This window comes from Augochlora pura, chromosome 8 (assembly GCF_028453695.1).
Source record: "Augochlora pura isolate Apur16 chromosome 8, APUR_v2.2.1, whole genome shotgun sequence".
In the NCBI taxonomy this organism is placed as follows: Eukaryota; Metazoa; Arthropoda; class Insecta; order Hymenoptera; family Halictidae; genus Augochlora; species Augochlora pura.
The window spans coordinates 10527419-10551312 of record NC_135779.1 but is presented as its reverse complement, the minus strand read 5'-3'; the positions used below and the strand labels follow the sequence as shown (position 1 = coordinate 10551312).

At 47.4% G+C, this 23894-nt stretch overlaps 1 protein-coding gene across 1 annotated transcript in view; it reads left to right on the top strand.

Moving 5' to 3' along the window:
• The first annotated feature begins 2417 nt into the window (after positions 1 to 2417).
• Positions 2418 to 23894, top strand: part of LOC144473980 (uncharacterized) — a 33042-nt gene continuing 11565 nt past the window's right edge. The window contains exon 1 of the mRNA XM_078188354.1: positions 2418 to 3505. The gene's annotated coding sequence lies outside the window, so the exon portion shown is untranslated. The remainder of the gene's footprint in view (positions 3506 to 23894) is intronic.

The window sequence follows — 23894 nt, the reverse complement described above, 5'->3', positions numbered from 1 at the left end:
GACAGGGACCGACCAATCGATATCATCGAGCGGAATCGAATCGGTGCAGAGTGTGCTCTCGCGTGATCGCGGCGTCGCTTTTATTTACGAACAACAATGTAATTAAATTATTTTGTAACTATAATGCCTTGAGTAATTCAATCGCAATTTTGCATAGTTCTGGACAACACGCAAGGAAGATTTCAATTCGTGTTTTTTTTTTTATTAATTCCTCATTTAAATGAACAGCGTTATACGGAAGGAAAGAGTAGATTATATAATAAATAAATGAATCAGGAAAGGAAGGTCGGCGTAGAGGAAGTCCGCCGGTTGAAATCGGACTCAAAAATAAGACTCGATCTTCTAACGTCAGAGGGGGCCGAAATGGCTCGCCGTAATCGATTCGAAAGTGGGGGACCGTGAACGAAACGGTAACGACTCCGGCCCGGTCCTAGGACAACCGGATCGTCGTCACGCCGAAGAGAACCAAGGTCCTCGAGGTGGGGAGACGATACAGTTGCGCCCGGTGAATTAGTGCCACGAAACCGGAGTAACTGAACCAGGGACTGGTGGGGGTTTGGTCCTTGGTGGAGCGGTCCGAAGGAAGAGGCAACGGGAGGGGCGAGGGAAGTGGAAACGATCATTCAAACGATCTATATCGTGTTCTCGCAACAAAGGCGCACGTGCGACAACTGGACCGAGATCGGCCACAATGATCGTTGTACCCGGAGGACCTTTGGCAAAGAAATCCTGGTGACGAGTTCGTATTCCCGTACCGAGAAGCTGAGTAGCCGCTGATTAGTGATCTTTGGAGCGGAGAGAACTGTGGAGGAAACGGAAAAAGATCCTCTGGCCAATGGATTTAGAAAAAAGTTCAAACGAGACATTCGAATGACTCCACTTAAATGGCCTGTTTAGCCATTCTTTGGTCCTACAACATTATTTTGGTGTCCGAGATTTAGTTTCGTTGCACATGGAAAACTTGTGGATTTACAGGAAAACGATGTAATAGAAGAAAAACCAATGAGAAGTACAAAGAATTATAAAGCGATAATTTGAAATCTTGAATTAGCCCTTTAAAAATGTATTATGTATATTTGGACTTGCGAAATAATTTCTTTATAGAGTTTAAAACTGCTCGGTAGAAACAAAGTTGACGATGTTCCTTGTTTCCTCCGAATGGGTTGCTCGTTGTTACCACTATTTTCGTTGACCTACGACACTCTTTGTACCTCCTCGCGATTCGCAGATCTCAACCACTTATGTCCAATTGAATGAATTATAAAGAAATTTTCATATCCCGAGAATAAATTCCGTCTCCCAATAATGAGGGCCGAAAAGCGTGTACGGTGGGTGGAAGACTCGGTTCCTCCCGATTTCTTCGTCTCCGTCTCTGGTCTGGTAGGTGGGAGGATTCCGGTGTGTCCATCGGGAAGGAGTGGTTGCAGTCCACCTCCGAAGCCTGGTCGCGTTGCTCCCTTCGCTGGCGCACGATCTGGGAGGGAAGGAGAACGCCGAGGAGGAACCTGGCAGAGGAAACGGTCCTGGCTAGAAGGAGAGAAGTCGTAGCTGCCGTCGCACCGCCGCCGCCGCCTTGACGGTGGAGGAAAAAGGAAGAGGAGGAAGAGGACGCGAGCCTGCGGCGATAGAGAAGGAGAGGACGAAGAGATCGTGAGACGAACGACGGGGTGGGAGAGGGCAGGTCGCGTGCCGGCGTGGTGCTGCTCCGAACCTGAAAGGAGAGGAGAGCACTTACCTTCCCGACGTCTCTCACGACTCACGGTTAACACGCAGGGGAGCTCTCCTCTCTCGCTGCACACCTTCCTACCCAGACTACCAGCGTCCGCCGTGTGTGCTCCTCGTGGTTCACCTACCTACCTACCTACCTACTTACCAACCTACCCGCCAACCTACGGGTCCGTTTTGCTCCCCGCCCAGTCCGCGCGCACCCTTCTCTGTATGCGTTCTCCTCGCGATCGCTCTTCTCTCTTCTCATCTCTCGTTCTCCCGTCTCTCGCGTCTCTCTTCCTCCCACCCCGCCGTGTCACACCAACGCGATCCCGCGTCTCCGTTCCCTCTGGATCGCCTCTCCTCCGGTGATCTACTTTCATCTCTTTCACTCTGCCCTCCAATCAGCTCTCCCTCTTCCTCTCCCTCCACGGCGCGGCGTCGCTGCTCGCCGATACCGGGACCGTTTGCTCACCACCGCGCCGCGAGTACCATACGGTTCTCTTCGTGGTCGCCGCAGCGCCACGCCGCGCCTCGCCTCGATTCCTCCTCCTCCTACCTTCTCTCCTCTACCTCCTCCTCGTACCCCTCCCCAGGTGTACAGAAGGTTTCTCGCTCAGGTAAAGCCTCGACTACGCGGCGAGTCGCGTCTCACGAATCTCCGCGAGAGCGCTCGCTGATATTCCGCTTCGTCCACGAGGCGGCCCGCACAGAGGGGGGATATCACACGCCTCGAGAGAGGACCTGGACAACGAGCACCAAACGATCGCCGGACGGTGCTCGGCAACGTGCTCGAGACTCCTTCAGATCCTCCGGCGCGCCACCAGTCAGGACTCGGCTGCTGTCCTGTCGACACGAGACGACACGAGACGACACGACACGATACGATACGATACGACACCGGCGATCGGAACGATCGATCGCACGATCGGACACACACGTCGTTCGCGGGGATCATCCGCAGCATCGGTCCCGACCGGAAATACGCGGCAGTCGCCCTGTGAGATCGATCGCGACCATGGATCCTCAGTGAAACATTATTCACGCGCAAGGATCCCACCTTGGTTCTGTTACCTTTGCTTTTTGGTAACGAGTGGGACAGGATTTCGACGAGAGAGAAATCAGCGTTTCGACCCTAGCCAAAGGGTGCCAAGTGAGTTCAGGAGAGGGGACTCTGAGGTTCTAGTCGAAGGAGCGGCTTGGATAGATACGGTTTTAGTTAAGTGATCGCCGGAGGAGTCTCGAACATTGGCTACGGGAGATCAGAGGGATCTTGTCGCTGGAGCACGTGGTCGCCACGAGGCGCTCACCACCTGCGAACACCTCGGCAGCGTATCGGCGAACAGTAATCGACGCGAGGATGTTCGATCGGACGTTTCGATCTGGATACACGTAGGAGGTCTCCCTGGGACGAGGAAGAAGTGACCTGAAGTGTGAGGATCTCAGTGTTCGTTGTTGTTGAAACGAGAGTGACCCTTCTCTTTCTCCTCCTCGCTCTTTCTTCTCGCTTGTCCTGCTCTTCTTCTCTTGCCCGCCCGACAACGAGGACTCTGTGTGCTCTGTTTTTTTCTGTCTCTCTATACCTTTGCATACTCCGTTTGATCGGTGGTGAACTGGCCAGCGTATAACAGTTGTGACTACTCCGGCGACAACCGGGATCAAGAGGCAGAGCCGATACGCGTCGAGGATCGAGACAATCCAGAGAACCAACCGGTGGGAAAAAAAAAAGTGAGAAACCGTTCGCCGGAAGTGCCCAGCTAGCTACCCCCGGCTTCAAGGTCGTGGAATGACGCATAAGGTAAGTCGATTTGCGCTCTTTCTTTCGACGTTTCTTCTTCCTCGTTCCGCTCCGTCCTCGCGAGAGAGTACGCTCTCGCGCGACGCGAACCTCGGCCGGCGCCTCTGAATATTTATGAAGCCGAGAGCCGAGCCGAGTCCAAGCTGGAAGAATCGGCCGGTCGACCACGAAGAAAGCGCGGGAACCTGAAATTGATTGAGACGTTCCGTCCGGCTACCGCCGAAGAAATCGCTGGTCGTACTCCTGCGGATCTCCCGCTTCTTTTCGACCTCTCGCTGGCGAACGATTCGTTAGATTCGATCGATCGTCGACGATTGAACTGGCACCCTGCGATTACCGAAAAAACAGAGATCGGTTTGTTTGTTAAATTACTTCGAATCAATCGTGAATTGGAGTTTAGACTCACTTTTTGGAGATAACACTGGCGTGATTTAATGTTTATCGTACAATTTTAGAATTCGTTACATAAAATCAAAGTATTGCGACATGTTTCCATGGAGTATTGCCTTGCATTCTCGAATAAACAACGTCGTCGGAAAAATATTACACAGACTAGATCAACGATAGATCTCGCTAAAAAGTAAAACACGGAAGAGACTAAAATTTTTCTAACGATTTGAAGGATTAAACGGCTTTTACTTTTTCTTAAAAATCATTGTACTAGAACATTCTAATTAAAGAAACAAACAGTGCTCAAACTAGGACATCGAAGTTAAAAACAAGACAAAGGACGATTTCTGAACTGACTAACACCGAATAAATCGTATTGGTGCGAACGCTCCGCTTTTTCTCCATTAAATCGTGACTGAGTTCAATCTAGAACAGCGAAATTAAAAAAAAAGACGAGAATTCGATTTGTAAATCTCCAAGCCCCGAAAAAATCGCCCCGATTCGCAATCTCGCGAGCTCTCCGCTTCCTCTCGCATCCCTTTCCACCTAGACCAACGAATTCCACGATCCTTCGACGATCGAACCGGACCGCAGAATCTGAAAAAAGAGCCTATAGTTCGATTTCTAAATCGCCCTGCACCGAAGAAATCGTTCGATTCCGAGGATCGAGGAGACGGAAAAAACGCGAGGATGACGAATGGATCTACGGATCGTTTCCCGTAACGCACGAGCGGCGAGCGACAAGTTTCACTCGCTCGCGGCCACACCGCTCCAGCCCCCGTCTAATTCGCTCGGAACCAGTTCCGAAGTCGCAGAGCTCTCCGCGCGATTCCGAGCTGAATCCCGAGCTGAAAAGTTAAGCGCGCGGCCGCCCACGCCTCGTCCTTATATCACCGAACAGTTCGTTCTGCCGGTCAGCCAACGAGACACCGCGAAAGCTATGTTCCCGGGCTCACCTGGCTCGCCTGGCTCGCGCGAGCGCACGCTTCCCGGCGTATTTCCTCGTTCATAAATTTACGCGCCTCCAGGCCGAGGGACTGCGCCCATTCGAGGGTCCCGGCGAACGAGAGATAACCCCGGCGAGAGGTGATCGATTATGCCAGACACGCGAAATCCTTTCCCGCTATTTGTAGGCGACGCGTTTTTATCAGCCGGCTATTTTCACTGAACTTTCCACGGGGACCTCCGCCAGGAACTGCTCGTCATTCCTGATCCTGTGGAATGCTGGCTCCTCGGGACTTTCTCGTATGCTCTATTTTCAGAGTTCTTCTTCGTCTTTCGGATTTCGTTTCTGTCATAGGCATAGTTGCATGAGACCTAAACAAAAGATTCTTCGAGATGTATAGACAGTAAGAGGGGATTTATCTTAACAAGGCGTCGTCGAACATTTTCCTCATATGCTTAAAATGACGCGCATCTGCTTGGTTGTTTGTCATATTTCTGCGGTCAAAGTCGTACGTAATATTCTAAAGAAAACGTTGAATATTATTTGAGCAATTATCCGAAACAGAAAATAAAATCAACGTAATTGTAAAAAAGTTAAAGAAAAAAGTATTTCTTCTCTGAATAGTTCCAATAAACTAAGAAAAATGCAAGGTGATTCTTAAATCTTTCTAACGTCTTCATTGACCTATTTTACTCAGTCAATTTTGTCATGCCGCATTAATCCGCAGTCTTCTTGTAGCATTCCAACGATGACGAAAATCCACTTAAATCTTCCGTAATGTTCTTCTAAAAGTGCTATAAATTATTATTGTCATTAAACAGCGGATCTGTATGCAGATTAAAAATATCGCGCATCAGTTGTAAGAAACAGAAACTGCACGAATGTTTACTCCCATCTTGAATAATTTGATTCAGTTATAAATAGCATAATCAGATTGTTAAATTGTTCTAATCGTTCACTTAATAATTTGTCTCCTAAATGAATAAAATCTAATTATAATTGTTTATTGAACAGTCAGAATACCCGTTAGATCACAGAATGCAACGTATCCAGTGATTTAATTCGAAAATACGTAGACGCGCGAAATCCGCAGCTCAGGTGGGACAGATCGACTCGCCGTTCGAAAACGAAGAAAATAATGGCCGGGGAACGCGGCTCGCGTTGGTTTCGCGCAACCGTTAACGGTGTTGTCGGTCTATTTCGATCGGCGTGGCCCCAACAACAAAAATCGAGGCGCCTCGGCCTTACCGCGCGCAGTGCCGTGCCGCTTCGCTTACCTGTTATCAATTAACTGTTAACGTGGCTGCACCCTCGGAAACCCGTAACCGCCTGGCTGCGTGCACTATCGAACCGGCCTGCTTCACTATGAATAATGTATCTCGGTTCGGGGAATTCGTGGCATTTAATCATTGGATCGTTAAGAGCGGACGGACGACCGACTTGCCGAGATTTATGCGGCACCCACGAATATCCCCGCGAAACCATGAGAATCTTCCGCGTTTTCATCCACGATCCGCGATACCTTGCTTTCCTTCGACGGCGTTGCTTTATTCTCTCGCCGGCGTCACGTTTCCCCCTTCGATCAAATTTCTGACTAGAAACGGAAGAAAGCGGCGAAAATTAAAGTATCAACGATTGAAATATTCTCGCAAATTTCAATGTCCATCGCTCGTTTCCGCGCGAATCCATCCTATCGCGTACATAATTAACAGCTATCTACAAAGAAAAGTTCTAAATAAAAAAAAATACTCACTACTTTTATGTCTACTTTCTCACGACTTTAAGAAATTCCCGGTTGCTTGAACCAATTAACTGAATTGAAAAAAGCTAACCCACTAAGAATGAGTATTATATAATAATAATTATAGCGCGATAAATGGAGGCAAGAATTGTTGGTTAAATTTTTCTAGAAAAAAGGCAGCCGATCGAGTGTTTAAAAACTCTCTGTCTGAGAACGTGCGCGAACTTTGCTGGCCGGCTGCGTGGTTAGAACGGCGATCGAGGCGTCAAAGGGGATTTCTGGCGGGCAAAGTGCGGAGTGGAGCAGAGTTGCGTGAACGGCAACAGATCGGTTCCTTTTTTTTCCCCGCTTGCCCAACGACGGTGCCGATGCGTAAACGTGTGCCGTGCCGGCGTGATTTGAATACGGCCGCGTCGTTACGCGAATGGAAAGGCGAACGACAATCATGAGAGACTCCCAGAGGTTCGAACAATGTCCTCTCCTCTCTGGACTGGCGCAAACGGCAATAAAACGGTTCCCGAACGACAGCCGCGTCCACGGACGGCCCCTTTGAAGTTCCTCGCTTCGTCGTCGCGTTACGTTATTAAACGGCAGATCGGAAGCCGTCGCGACACCTACGCCGATGAACAAAAGATTCAGAAACGGCGGATTCTCGGTAGAGTTTACACGATAAATTGCATCCCAATTTAGCCGGGGTTCTCGGAGACGGCAGCGGAGACTGCCAGTCAATGCCTTTTATAGATTAATGCAGGTATTTATAGCCGCTCGACCATCGACGAGATGGAGACTCGGCTGCAGTTCGTTGCATCGACATTTATTTCAATTTCGAGTCACCAACTGTGAACGTCATCCGCTTCTTTTTACGTTGGCATCGAGCTTCTCTGTTACACAGATCTAACCACCGGGCAGGCTATAGATAGAAATGTTCTCCTACGTAATTGTTAAGGCCGGAGGAGATTTGAAATTATGGATCCCGATGCATCAGCACCTGCACGAGGTATCCGTGATCAGGGAAATCTAAAGTCGTCGGCAGATCTTGTTACTACAAGGAGTAATATTCCGTTCGATTCTAATCTTTTACAACTGTCTATAAAAATTAGGATTTGCATAGACATTCGCATCGGATCTTTACGCGTTTATAATGCACGCGGACCTATAAAACACGCGCACATTAACGAGATCGAATAATGTTGTTATTCTGTGTTTACCACAATTGGTCCCTGAGGCATCATTGCAACATAAGTGATATAAATGTTCGTAATGTTCTGCAATCTGGAAACTGATCTATCTATGTGCAGGTAAGATGTCTTCACATAAACTTGCGATTTATGTCGCAGGAATGACTGAACGTGGGGAAGATGCTTCTGGTGCAAGCAAAATCTTTAAACAGACATACGATTGAATGAAAATAACATTGCTAAGAGTCTAGTAAATGTGTTAACAAAATCTTATTGTCAGTTTTGCAAGATTGTTCTATGACCTGCAGATAGTGTGTCAAGAATCGTCTAAAGCTAGGACGGCTGTTGCGGCAGGCAATGCGGAGCAGATGTTGCACCCAACCCTTTAAATCCTTGCATCCATTAAGTTTTGATACGACTATAAAGGCAGATCGCGTCGCCATCGTCAGGCAGAGAACACAGATACCTTGTCCGTATACGTAAAGTGGGTTCTCTTCCGGTGGACGTGTCGATGCCCAATCAATATCCCGATCGGCGTGGCCGCAATCGCGCGTTGATGGCGTTTGATTTCGCGATCGCTGGCAGCATGGAAGCTATTCGAGAATATCGCGGGCCGGATTGGCCGGCCAAGGAAGCGAGCGTGGATCGCGTAGAATCGCATTTAACGAGAATTTATACGTTCTTTTTTCCGGGAGACGCGTCCGCGGTTGTAAATGCAAATTCGACCCGGCTCTCGACGCGACGCGACGCGAGGCGACGCGAGGCGAGACGCGCGCGCGGATCCTCATCCTCGGTGGCATAAGGCATAAAGGCTGGTTGCGTGGGCACGCGCGCGCACCGACCACGTCTATTTATACGTCCGCGTGTACCGCGTGTACAATGGGCCACGGCTGCTTTCAAATTAAATTCGAGCAGTATCGCAATGCCATTGTTGAGCTCATTGCCGTCGCCGAGACCCCACCTCTATCGTAGACAACCGGCGAACCGCCCACGCCCGACACACGCACCAGCAAAAATTCGAAACCGCTCCTGAGGACGAACCGGACGCCAGTTCCGGGACCGTACCGAGGTGTCTTGCTGAGACTCATCTCCCTGTCCCTCCGCGATCCTCAGAATGCTCTCGGACTTCTTGATCTCTCGCTGTTTAATCGGCATCGAAGCGAGGCCGCGGTTTAAATTTTAGTCAACCCAGCACTGTCGAGGGAAAAGCGGTCTCACAAAATCAGTGGATAGCATTGTTATAGCGTTCTTTAATACTAAACCTGCTGAGCCGATCAAGATGACCTCTTTCGTATTTTATATCTTTAAATCGCTGAAATTATAAAGACTCTTTCGCGGGAAGCGATTCCATAAATTTCTTAACAAGTTCGATATCAGTGTCACCAACGGGCATATTTATATTTATTGGACTGAATGCATCGCATCATCTTATAAAATAGCAGAACAATTTTGCCAAAGAGAAACTATAAATTTTCTAAATAACATGCTGTGTTACAATTTTCAATGATCGTATTCACAAAATACTTTCGTTGATCTAAACACGAAATACGAAATCTTAGACGTCATGCCTGTGTAACGCTGGTATCGAGTGTGTTAGCCAAATATTCATTATAATAAAAATTGTAGAGATTCTAAATTAAATTAACCTTATCGCTTTTAATGCTCGGTAGGTTTAATATTAATGACTGTCTACATCGAGGCTCTGTATTTCCGCTGCATAAATCAACGGAAACTAATCGTATCCCAAGTTTTGAAGAATAGTTTTGCAGAGGAAGCTTCAACCTATAATTCTGTAATAAGTACAGTGACCAAAAAAAATTTTCGATGATTTTGGACACGTTTTAATTTGTTGCGTTTTTGCGGAAAATCACGTCGTCAGTTTTCCGCCTATTATGTGTGACAGAAATATTTTCCAAGAAAATCCACAGAGATATGCGAAAGTAGAGACTTCTAGCTTTAGAATGAGCCCAATTTCATCGTTGTATCATTTTTTCTGACCAAATAACAGCAGCTCAAATATCAAGAATTTTCCAAAAATCGTGAATCTAATATGAAATACTTTCTCGAATACCCGATTGATGGAAATTTGATTTCTACGTTACACCGTCGCGTTTCCATCTTTCGAAAAAAACTGCCACTGTTGCGCACTTCGCGAAGCACTGACCCAAATCGTTGTTTTTTGGTGTTTCCACGGATCGTGATCGCCTTGCCGGGGAAGCAAATAAGCATCGGCTCGGCGTGTTCGTGTCAGCGATTCGCGTTACCGTCGCCTCGATTAACGTCCTTACGTCACGAATGTAAACCGTGGCCTCAAATTTAAGCCGCCAAAGTGGTCTCGACGTCGGAATTGTTCCTCGATCGACCAAGGACGGCTTGGCGTGTCCCGATCGAACGATACACTTATCGTTCGCTCGTTTCCTCGACCCGATCACGACCGCTTCGTCGGATTACACCGATTTCGAGGGACCTCGTGACGCGGGAACACGGGTGACGAGATCGCGCGCAATTTCGCTGCAGGTCTTTCTCGCCTTTTTTCCTCCCCTCCCTCTCTTCTCTTTCTCTCTCCCCGGCCGCGGCAGTTGTAAATCAACCGACGCGACAAAAATTACACTGCCGTGCTAACGTCGCGCGATTCCTGCGCGCTCGTAAAAATGTCAGTGCTCAGCTGGCACGGCACCCGGCAGAAACGATCTCTCGACGAATCACGAGCCGCTCGAAAAAACGCTCGGCCGGCTTATAAATTGACCGCCCTTTTCTCTCTCTCTCTCTCTCTTTTTCTGCGAGCTTCGCCACCGAAGATTAAAACGTAATCCCGCTGCGGAGAGACATTTTGTCTGCTCGGGATGCTGTGCCGCCGCACCTGGCGCGCACCTCGGGCACCACGGGAACGAGCAGAACGCGATTCGCCGCCTTAAAACCCCGTAAATCGCGCCGGCGACCATTGACAATTTACACATTTCCGAGACAATCTTCGTCTCCGATCGGGCCTACAACTTTTCATCGAGAGAACACGTAGGATTATCCTCGTGCCGGTCGTCTTTATACCGAATGGAAATGCTAATATGCGTTCATCCTTATTATTAGCGTCGAGCGTAATTAGACCGGGGATTTTATCCTATTGATAGCGGAAAAGTCTCGGTATAATTAGCAAGAAAATGAAAAGAATCGAGCAACATCGATCGATTGCTTTGCACTTATTGAAATGCTTCGAAGCAGGAATCTCTGAATTGCAAGGAAGTGGAAAACATATATTTCGCTTAAAGATTCGCAGTCCGATCTCGTAGCTGTCGACTTCAGTCGTTCAGAATATGCGGAATTCACAACTATTTAAAATGGTTGATATCTGTAGCAATGTTGCAATTTGCCGACGGAAACATTCTACAGCTATTTGTATTAGATCCGATCAGAAGATCGACTCCGCGGATGTACGAGGCATGATTAATACGCAAGGATTCGAAAGAATCTAGGCAAGACTGCCTCGAAAGCCACCTCCACTCAAGACTTTTGCTAATAGTCTTCGTTCGCACAAATCGATACGTAATCGGAATCAGAATGTCGAGAAATCGGGTACGCGAAACGTCGAAATCCGCTTTCCTGTGCAGCCTCTGGAAAACGCCCGGACAGCAATCGACGATGTACGATTAATTACGAGGCGTGCCCGACGGTATCCTGGATCGTTGTACCGTCTATATTAATTCCGCGTGGCGCGGTCGGTCGAGACCGATTTTAACGCGAGCTTAACGAGCCACCGGAAGAATTACGCCGCGGCGATCGGTTCGCCGATCGAAACCAGACCAAAGAGGAGGTTCGCCGGTTCCAGGGACCGAGATAATGTTACGCGATAGCCGTTTCGACACGGGGTAATTTAATGCGCGAGGGAGTCCGCCGTCCGGAGCGGACCTCGCTCTTTGTTCCCCGTTATTGTTCTCGGCCGAGCGTTAGCCGGTGGCTCCGAACTTGGCCGTTCGATTAATCATGCGCGGCCAAGTTTGGAGGAGATGACTCCGGGAGAGCGTTTTCCGGAAGGGTCAGATCGAACGCTGCAATTCCACGCCGCGTTCGATTTCCATTTAAACGCGCCAAATCGCTTCCGACTGCCTATGCACCTGCGACGCGTGATTCGCGGCTTACCTGATCGAGACGCTGCCGCGTCGAAGGTTGCGAGTGCCAGCTGGTTCGTCAGATTCCGATGCCTAATGATTTTCGAATAAAGATTTCATTCCACCTTGTGCATGCCGCGCCATTTATAAAACGCAAACTACACCGTGAACATTTTCCAACTGCGTAATTACAAACCTCGAGGGATGCATTTTTATGACACCTATGTGGAAATTGAGGATCATAAACACGTTTCTTTAGATATAATAAATACCGAGGCTTCGGATCAGCGACGTCTTTTCAAATTCTATGACAGCGAACGACGAGTGAAGTTGAATAAGGGAGCTTCGGAAAAATTAACTTTCAAGAACGCTCCTTCATCTTTCCAGTACTTCTAACATAAGAACGTTTCTTAACTCTTGGATGATGATAGCGCCGGGTTATTTCAGACCCAGAGTTGCAAATATTCCATCTAGATTTCAATTTCGTGCCAGCAAAAGGAATTATTTACTATTAATACTGAAACTAAGGATAGGATTAACTATGGTCTCAACAAAGAGGTTTTAATTGTACACCAGTGAAAAGTAATCGTAAAGTCTTGAATGGATCCAACCGTGGCTGCCATAAATGCTTACAAATGTCCGCCGTCCAAAGGTTAAGATTTATCTTTCGAACAGTTCTCACCAAAAGGATCGACATCTCTTTCGATCTGCGAGCAATCTGCGTTCCCGTGGAAAAATCTTTCGTTTCATCGATAAGTCGGATCACGGATCGACGATCGACGCTGAGTCCTCCGGCGAGGAACCGGGTTGCCAGCGAAGCCATTTGACAGTAAAATTTCGACGGCGGATCGTTGTTGCGTAAGTTCGACGGGATCGAGGATCGATTCGCCTCGGGTCCGTATCGTTCGCTCGCGACGAGCACCATGAAACCAGCGAAATATGATTAGAACGATCCGGGGGCCGGCAAAAACGAGGCCGAAGTTTCCTCCGATTCCGTGAACCGTCGACGGGATCCTTTCATTTACGCTTGTTCCGCAAATGATCGGCTACCGATGGCCTTGAAAGGACGCAGGGAACCCCGCCCGCGTGTTCAAGCCTCCTCGCCGGCAATTTCGGACCGGATCAACCGGCCATTAGGGCGTCCTGCAGCTTCCTGGAACGTCCCGGCCTTATTTCGTCCTTTATTTCTTCGCCCACCGTGAAACGATCGCCTGATGCACGGCTTCCGGCCGCGGAATCGTCTCGATTCCCCCTTCTCGAACGGTATCGATGCTCGACTGACGATTTCTGCGAAACGTCGCCGCAATTTCTGCACTGTATTTAGTGTTTTTCCTGCGCGCACTCCTTCATGTTTATGCAATTTTTCCTGCTACTCCCGTGCCACCTCCGATTAGAAGTATCTTATCACAGTGAATGGAATTGCTGAAATCATTCACATGTTTATCGGAACTTGTATATTGACATTCAATCTTATTCACTTGGCTCGTACCTTGTGTTTTACGATTATTCAAATTTAGCGTGTCCGTAGACGTTTTCACGGGAAGTGACTACTTCGGTGTTCTTATCGCAATACAATGTGTAAATAAATTCTAACTCTTGTCATTTTTATCGCTTAATGCGAAATCTATCTAGCTCTACCTAACGTGAGCTGGTTAGTAAGACTGATAATTCGTTTAGATTTTTCGCCGTGTTTATTACAATTTATGCTCATTTTAAAAAATTTATTCAATGGTTTTTTGAGAAACAGTCTTTGTAATTTTGACAATCAATAAATAACATATGAATCATATGAATTGTTGTCCTCAAAAGAATTTTCGCATCGTTAATTTTCTGTGTAGTCGATAAATTATCGAATAATAAAAGTCTTCTACAAGCATACACCTACAATTTGATACATATCAAATAGCCTCGAGTGCAAAGGGTTATTAAGCTTACTACCACACCGCAAATCTTTACGTAACTTGTTCGAGAAAAGTCTATAAAACAAGAACGTATCTTGCACCGATGTTGTAATTTCATGCAGCAATCACACAACAACAATGCGATCCATTCATATCGATATGCACATTTTCTTGCGTTGCCTGAACCTGTGCGTAAACTCGCAACAACTGGCGCACAAAATCCGTATGCGCATTACTTAACCGTAATTATTGTTTTTTAAAAGCGAAGACTGTCGCACGACAAGAAACGAAGGCGTGGAAACAGATTATTCAGCTGTCGGACGATGGATCGGAAAATGATGGCACCGGTTCTGCGGAGCCGAATAACAATCCCGAAGAGAAAGGCTTGGCGGGAGGACCTGGCGGGAGGGTCGAAACAAAGACATCAAACGGTACGCTCCGCCGTTAGACACGGCGATCGAGCAGGCCGGGATCATTTTCTCCGGTTTCTCGCCGGAGCCTGGAAAATGCCCGCTGGCGGACGTCCGAGTTTGCGAAACCCGGGTTGGACCGCAGCGATGCATGCCGCTCGAGAACCGGTTGGCCGTTGCACGTGGCAACCTCCGTGCAACGATTTTCTCGGCATCGACGTTCTAATGACATTGTTTCGCGCATTATCGCGTGGCCCTCGCTTCCACCCTGTCGAAACCGTTTGACGAGGGTCGGAGAACTCTCTCCGCGTCGCGGGTGAAGCGAGGCAAAGCGGAGCGAGCCAAAGCAGAGCAAAGCGACGGAAAGAGCGGTGCCGAGCGGAGCGAAGCTGCTCGGTCTCCGGACACGCGTTGGAACGCTGCATCCTATGCGATACTATGCAGTCGTTTTTGCCGATTCGTTTGAAAGTGCGCTCTGGATGCCTGCCTGCCTGCCCTCTCGCTCGCTCGCTCGCGCAGCGCCGCGATATGCGTTACTTTTTTGCGAACTAATAAACCGGCGAGCGACAGAGCGAGCGGACGCCGAGGAAAGTTATCGGCCCGGCTCGTTTCGATTTCAAAATGAGTCGATAATGGAGCGGTTTCGCTTTCAGCGGGGATAAACCGGCCTTCCACGGAGACGTTCCTCGAGCGGTTTCTTTCCCCGCGTGTTTTCTTTTGTCGAGGTACGCCGATCGCCGATGCAAATGTCACTGAGGGCCGCGGACCCGCGCGTAACGAGCCGACGCGGGAAACGCAATGCTGGATTCCTGATCTGTCCGGCGCCGAATCGGTTATACAGGGTGCAACAGTTAATTTTGAAGACTGGATCAATAATATACAATAGGAACATACATTTATTGCAGTGATTCGAAAGAGATTCAAATGCATGGTTTAGCTGATTTTCCCGTATTGCCTCTAGTTCCCGTGTCGAAGCTGCTTGGATGATCGGAATGTCATCAAAAAGGCATCCCTTTAATTTTAGTGTCAATTGTGAAAATGAAGAAAAGTCGCACGGATAAATTCGGGTGAATACGGCAGACGATCGAGCATACAGACTTGACTCCCGTCCAAAGATTGATGAACAATGAGTGACTTGTAAGATATCGCATTTTCGTGCGATAATGTCCAACTGTCTCTCTCGTATGTTGGTCATCTTCCAGCTATTCTCTACCATCCAAAAATCGTTTACGCCACGCGAAAACATTTGATCGGCTTCAACAAACATCGCCGTATACTTGCTGCGTCAACCTTAATATTTCTAATCCACAGTTATCAAGTACTGCGTTCAATTAACCCATTTACTCCCAGAATTATTTACGTACGAATATTTTGATTATTTTCAAAGGGATATGTTAAATTATCGATTGATCTTTAATAATCGATTAAATATTAGGTCTGGAAGAACTGTCACAACTTCGTCATTTATAATTCGATTGGCGCGAACTTAGATTCATTAGACAAATGATTGATCTTCCGAAAGATGCTAACGCTGAACAGATGTCGCCATTACTTGCCGAGACATGGCGCCAGTCTTGACAATTGGTCGTTGCACTGTGTGTGTAATTGATCGATCTCGATCCGCTCGAGATACGATATTTACGCGCGAGCAGTGTCTCTCGATTCCAGCTGACGATTGCAGTTTAAAAGGAGTGAAACCGCACCGGCAGATGAGAAAACGAGTGGCGACGATCTAGAAAACAGTCGCGGGGAACGCCCGCGAGCGACGCCGACCGAGATCGATGACCCGCCGCGATCTTCAATTCGACGTATTAGAAAGCGTCCTTTAATTAATGCGTCCGCTCGATATTAGTGGCAGAGTGATGGATCCGGCGAGATCCTGCCCCTCGGCTGTACGATTGATCGCGATCGATCGAACTGTATCCATCCTCCAAACCACAGCGACCGTCTTCATAGTTGATTCACAATTCACTCGAAAAATAACTGCTTCTTATTTTTATCTAGAAAATATCTGCTGTCTTTTTCTATTGAAATTTATTTCAACTCTTGTATCTATTAATTTTCGATAATGTAATCTCATCAGCTATCCTAGTTCAGCGTATTACCCTTTAAGTCAATATTTCTGTTGTTATCTCCATTTGTTCACATTTTTATAACATAAAGGTCTAACGCAATATACGCCCGACATTCTTTTCTTTAAATCATAGATTCCTTTAATATTTGAATTTCTGCAAATGTCAGCATAGCATTCAATAAGACATTTTTTAAAATAGTAAACAGACTATACATTTTTTTATCTTCTCACATAGTACAGAATTTGATAAATAAATTCCTTTTTTAAACAATAGTTACACATGTATATTACGTAATTCAGTACATTTTAAACGCTACTTTCGTATTTAACTACTATATAAAAATACTTATAGTCCACTTACTATTACTGAAATCTTCCCCGAGCCCTGATTAAATATTACCGTTCTCGTTGATAAAATTGTCCTTCTTCCGAAGAACTTAAACAATTCGAAGTCGAAAGAACTTCATAAAATAGCGGCGGCTCGCGAATCGATGAGTCAAATTGAAATTGGACGTTTGCGCAACGCCGATTCTTTCTGGGGCGAGAAACACGGCGGCAGAATGCGAATAATCCTCGTCATCGACGGAATCCGGAGAAAGGGGGGGAGAAGAAAAACGATCGAACGAGAGGCGATGATTTCGAGCCGCGTCGCTTCTGAATATTTCATGAGAAAACGGTCGGGAGACGCGTTGGAAACTGGTCCGGCGGAGGTCGGGGGATGGACGTCGCGATAGATAACGTCAGAGACGGACGGAAGAGGAAAAGACGGCTCGCGGAAAGAAGCGACCGAGAATCAGGCCAGCCAACGGCCGAGAGGAAAATTCATGAAAATCTATTCCTGATTTCGGGGCCGATCGCTGTATAGATTCAGTCGGCCCCTGCTTAGAATCTGCGACTTTCCTCGAACCGCGCGCTTCGCGCCGTTCTTCCCCAGATAGCTTTTGTTCGTGACGCAACCGCGATTCCGCTTCGACGAATGCCCAACGGTAATAATAGGCTGACTGCGGATTTTATGCGTTCAGAAGAGTTTCATTCCACCGATACTCATTACTAAACTGCGGACTTTATGCATTTATGACAAAAATTAAGTTTAAAACTGTGGAGACGTTTGAACAATTAAAAGGTACTATTGATTACGTTTAACTCATTAAGATTATTTCAGAAAGAAATAAAATGTGTCAAGCTACTGTACCTTGCAGTCATTGTAGACAATTTTTATTTTGCATAAACATCCATTATTGTAAGATCTTTAGCAAGGTTTTACTCGTTTCTGATTTTTAGAAAATAAAAACACGTATATTTCCTCAAAGATCTGCAGTGTAGCGACAAGTCATGAAATTGTGGAAACTGCGGTATGATTTATATTAATATTGTTGTTTCTTAGAGGACGAATGTTCCATCCTTAAAACCTCCAAACTTTTGTCAGTTACGGCAATGGATAATCTAGAACAGATGTCTTTCGAAACGCGGCGACGTCCGAAAAACTGGCGTCATCCGGTGATTTACCGTGCTAGCAGCAGCCAGCTGGAGACAATGGCGCTGTCATTGCAGTTCACCACTGATGCAGAACAGAGGCATTATACGAACCGTGCCAAAAAAGGGAAAATCTCTTAGCGGTGATGTCATGCGCGTCCAGCGTTCGGTTCATTAAATTCTGCGGTGGTAATCGCGATAATTACAGCCGCGAAGGAAGTCCTCCGGAGGATTCGAGTCGATCCACGCTCACTTTCTTTTCCCGTTTCCTTCCACACGCGCGCCTCTTCGTCGTCGTTTCTCCCTACCGCGCCCCCCCCCCCCCCCCAGCGAGCTGGCGTTATCGCGTAATTTGCAGACAAATGGCCGTTAACTGTTACCAGATGGGGCCTAAACGCGTTGCGCGAGAAGCCGTGAGAAAAATTCTCAGCCGAGCATTGTGCCGGGCCCCCGATCTGCCTTCGTCCATAAATGGCATAATCTTCTTCCGGCCTGCGGTGGAAATATTTGGCGAATTTCAGCCGATTAACGTGCGCCGGGAGCTGGAAACTAGGCGACCGCGGCGGGAAAGCGTTTGGGATTGGACGTCGCTCGATTGTCTTCCTAATCGGCCTATTATGTTCCACGCTCGTGGATCGACACACTTCTCGGAATCATCCTCGGCATCTCGCTCGACCCGTTCCCGTCTTCCTTGTACAGGTCGTCTCAGAACAAACGGTAGCGAGTCGCAAGGCTGATGGAACAGAGAAAATTCGCGAATAAAAATCCAATGGCAATCTGGCGAAATTAATAATCCATGACGTCTCGGATGGAATAAGTAACACCGTGCATTACCTTTCAATGCATCTGCTTTACTGTATAGATACAATTACATATACTTTCCATTCAAAAAACATGCATCCTGCAAATTTGAACATACAAATTAATATATGGATCGTATACATTCATACGTAGGTAATATCTATCCTACACGAGACCGCAGATATTCTTTGGAAGAAAAAAGAATGTGTGTCTGACCATGTCGCACCTTTTCTACTTGTTGGAAATATTCACGGTATCCTCAGCTACATACAATTGACTCGAAACGAAATTCCACAGAAGATTCAAGCATAATGTCTTCATATACTTTTTTTTAGAGCTGCAATTGCAATTTATAATCATTGATGTAGTCAACTTTCCATATTTTGTTTCGAACAAGATGCAGCAACTCGGACGAAATGATTCTATTTCGAGATTTCCGGGTTTTTTTTCGAACGGAAAGAATTCGCTTAGGCGATAGCCCTAGATGTCCTGAGACACCCAGTAGCCTCCCCATTGTTTGTTCCCGCGTTCCTCGCAACCGGAATCCGAGCCCGCCTCGCGGTGAGAGTATAAAGCGAAATTCCAACGACGTCGATAGTTTAGGTTTCATAAGGAAACGACCGAGCCGAGCGGAGCCGTTTATCTAAATCATAGAGAGACCGTAGAGAAAACCGGGGAACGTTATCTCGACCCGGAGACGCAGAAATATTTCAGACCGTCTGAAATTCTGCGGATCGCTGCGCTTGAAAATCTTCGATCGGCCGGCGGGTCTCGATTCCGCTTCGCGTTCCTCTTGGCTCCCGCACGGCAAAACTCTCTCTGCAACCCTCGAACTCGATTACAGTCTCCAATTACGAAATTCTCTGCCAAGCAACGCGCTGTCGACTTTATTCAGTTCCGTATAGGATGAAAATTAGTGTTATGCCAGGGCCTCACGCCCGTAAATCTAGTCAATAATAATAGCAACAAATAATTGAAATCGCAGGTGTGAATTCGCGAATGTTGAGAGAATTTTTATTGAGAGAACGTTATAAATTGCGGATAAAATTCGTTGAAACCTTATGCGAACAGATATTATTCCGTATCATCGCACTGTTTCTTTGCTTCTCAATTTTATACTTCTCGATTGCATCGCACCCAGAGAAACCGTGTAAGCTTCGTCTCTTCGTCGATAGAACAATATAAATATTCTCCCAAATCTTCTGATACAATTTACACTGTGCACAGTAAACCTCGATTTTCATTATTTACATTTTTGATTATTCAAAGTAATAATGATAAAATCGTATAAGGACCTTGGTTTTATTGCATCAATAATTAATCGAAAATGAGGGGAATGGAACAGTAAATTCTCTAGGAATTCAGATAATCGAAGTTCTACTGCATTTTCGAATCGAACCACTGTATATTTCGTCCGTTTAAGTCAATAAATAATAATAAGTAATAAGCAATTGCGTGTCGAGTTCGGTGAAGCCGAAGTTGTTCGCAGAAGTGTTTTACGCAGCCTATCGAATACAGCCTCGATCGAGCGACTCGGATCGACGAAAAGGGAAGTGATTTCTATCTTTTATTGTTCCGTTTCCTTGAAAACGTATTCGCGCCGCGCTTCACTAACCTTATCGGTCGGCGAAGCCGATCTCTCCATTCGGTCCGCGATGAATGGATTCAGAAGGCTCCCGGAGCCGGCTTCCGGTACTTTTACAGACATTGTGACCCTAATAAGCGTTGCCTATTAGGATCGGAGGGGAAGACAATGCTGTCAGCGGTGACTGCAATGCCGGAGCCTCCAAGGAAGCGACGTATCATCCGTGACTCCGCTGTCCGCACGGGACATCCTCCCGATAATGGCTTCGCGTCTTTCAAACGAGACACCGTTTTTCTCAGGCGTGCCTCTGCGCCTTCTGCCGACTGTCTCCGCCAACCCTCCGGGCCCCGGAAGTCGCTTTTACAATCGAAACCTGCTTGGGTTTCCTTTGAATCGAATTTACTTTCGTTCGGTTTCAACTTCCTTGAATCCGCGCAGCCGATTTTCCTTCGCAATTTATCTAATTGAGCGAAACCTGCGAGGCTGGATTCTATAACAGCGATGTGCGCCTGATTCCTGATCGAACTGGTACAGTTCAGTCGTTTTCAGAAAAATTGTAATTTAGATAATGATAATCATAATAATAATAAAATAATAAAAATATGTAGGTAGAGAAATTATTTGTTACAGTTTAAGTAGTAACAATTAGAGAAATTTTATATTGGAAACGTACAAGCATGGACAAAGGGAACAGAAGGGAGGAAATATAAGCAGAAGCGTACGTCATTTCATTTTTCTCTTAAGCGAAGGATTCCTCAAGGAAATATTATATTTCGTGAACTCCCAGTAATTCGATGCGAAAGGATAGATTAGATCGAACGGGTTCTGAACCGGAGAGCAATTAAGCGTTCATCTCGAAGCTCGACCGTAGAAAATGATAAAAGGTATGAAGCGAACCTGTTCGCGTTCGCTTCCGTTGGCTTTACCGTGAAGACCGAGAACACCCGGTATATCGGACCGCAAAGTAGACTCTCCGTTTCAGGCGTGTCTAACTAGGGACGGACAGTTTCTACTAGGCGAGGAACACTTTCTCAACGCGAACCAATTTGCGAGGCTCGTAGATTAGTCGCTCGCATTTATTCCGTCCGTCTTTCATCCGTCGATTTAAGGTTCTGCGAGGCAGACTCGGCCGGATCGGTCCGCGGCGTAATTAGTATTTCACGGAAAAGAAGAAACTCTCCGGGTGCACCGGCTCCGGAACGGACGTCTCATTAACGTGGCTCGTGCACCTATCGACGAGGCGATACGATCGGTACGCGTCCGGACGCAACGATATCGTTCTTTCTCCCGCTTTTACCGTTCCAACGTTTTCTTCGGCCACGATCCTCTCTTTCTCTCCCTTCCTCTTTCTCTACACCGCAAGGCTGCCGGGACTGTGGACGGAGCGCGTGGTGTGGGCGAGATCGGATCCGATCGGATCGCCAGTAACGCCTTCGTATTTTTTCCTCTGTCGGCCCGGCCGGCCCCGAAACCATAAATAATAATCGCCGGATAATCGGCGATGCACGCGCGCTGCTCGCGTGTAAGCAGCTCCGCGGCGAGACGCTGTCGACAAATTAATTCTGGCCGAGTGACCGGTGCAAGCGCCACGAAACGCGCAGCCCGATGAATAATGAACGGTGTCGCCTGTCAGCTCGAATGAAAGTAACATCGAAAACGATTAAGCCGGCGCTGGAAACGACCGCGGATCGGTTTACCACCTTTCACCGTTCCTTTCGCCGGTCCCTTCGTCCTACCGCTTTCATTCGGATCCTCCTCCGCGTCCTTCACGACCCTTGCACGAGACCGCGGCAACCGCACTCGGAATTTATCCGTTTGTCGCGACTATATCGCAAACTCTTACACATTTAATCCTCGCAGTAGTAGCGGTTGTGTGTTTACGCGAAACCCCATGAATAGGATCCTTGAATGCATAGACATTTCAAACTACAATTTTGTTGTAATCATTACAGAAATTATTATTACTACTATTATCATACCATATCTTTTCATAAGCAAATAACAGACGGCATCAAGTGCCAAACGCTCAAATCAAGTCTCGAGCTTTGAGTCCTGAAGAACCCGGATGTGGTGAAGGGAGGATTAACGCGCGAGCAGACACCATTTTTATTTTACTCTTCCTATCCTTTGTAAAACCAGCCAGCAAATTTGCATAAAGATCCGCGGTCTACCCAGATCACACTTTCAGAATCGGGGTTGGACTCGATGCGAACAAGTTTCCGAACGCCCATGCGTCTGCAACGTCTTCGTCGTCTTCGTTAAATATGCAAAACGCAGCAGGTGCGCGCCGACTTTTGTAGCCGTGCACGCGAGGCGCATTGTATCGGCAGGTTTGCATCGCGCATGCTTTAATCCGGTCGCAAGGACGCAGCCGAGTCGAACGGATTTTGACTCGGGAGGAACGGTTTAATTTACGGTTCGCCACAAAGTGTCGTCGCTATCGGCAGCCCCGAACAGGTGAACCGGGACGGAGGCATCGACGAGCCAATTTACGGTGAAGGAAACGGCGTCACCGACGCTCCGGGTAATTACGGCGATGACGAGCCGAGATGGTGGCCGTCCCGGGACCGAAAATCCCGCGACAGTGCCTGTCGCACACGTGGAGCAATAATTTCGCGTCGCGCGGCATATGAATCCGGCGGGCCGGCGCGGTTTATCAACGACAGGACGGTGCTTAAAGCGGCGCGAGTTGTAATTAAATGCCGGCACCTTTTGGCCCCCTTATCGGAAAGAAGGATCGCGGCTCATACGGAGGCCCATGCAACGACGGAAGACACGGATCGATGCTCTCGGTCTTTACCTCCTCCGTCCTTTTTTCGTCGCGGACTCTCGTCTTGAAGCCGATCCAGGTGAAGGAAGACGGGTTGCGGGGATGCTATCGAGATTGCTCGCGAAATTGTCGCAGAAAATATGAGGGCAGAACGATTATTCAAAATATAAACACACCGACGTCGCAATATCTTGGTAAACAAAATTGCTCCAATCTAAAGCGGTGATCAATTTTATAAAATTATCGCTGCTGGTGTTATCTGTGCTCAACGATAATTGCGCGAGGCGTCTTCGTCGACGCGATTGTCTCGCGACAATGGACAATAAAACAGCTCGTTAAACGCTGCATTTGAATAGCTAGGCTGCACTGTAAACGCCGTGCATCCCACTGTCGTGGCGCCGTTCTTGCGATCGAAGAAGTTTTTGCATCGCTGGAACTAAAAACAATCGTACAAAAGATTTTTCCTTGATCTTGTCCATTACAAAAACGGTTCTACAAGAAAGTAGGAACTGTGTTAGCTATATTCCAGCTGGAAACTTAGAATTTACCATGGAAGTTATGTTTTTGGTTGATCAGCAGCCTGGGAGTACTAGTTAAACGTTCATCGAGAAGTTGATCGAAGATATTTCATCGAGCAGGCCAAGTTTGGCAGGAGACAGTGATAAAACCCTTCGCGATGGTAGCCGGCGGATGACACGATCCGAGTGAAAGGAAGATCTCGAGTCGAGGAAACACTCCGTATCCCGAAGGTTGCAATTTTGTCGCGATCCTGCGGCCCTGGAGGCCGGCTCATTACACCGCGCAGCGCCGCCGTTAAGTATTTGCCCTCCCATCGGCGGAATGTGTAATTACTCGAATCGAAATTGAAGTCGGGAGATTCCGGGCGAGCAATCGTAAATAATCCGCGGCTCCCGGGGAACGTCGTTCATTTTTCATGGATCGAGAGGGAACGGGATCGGGCGAGTATTCGCGATGGCACAAGTGAATGTCGGGAGAGAAATCACACGGCAAGGACACCGC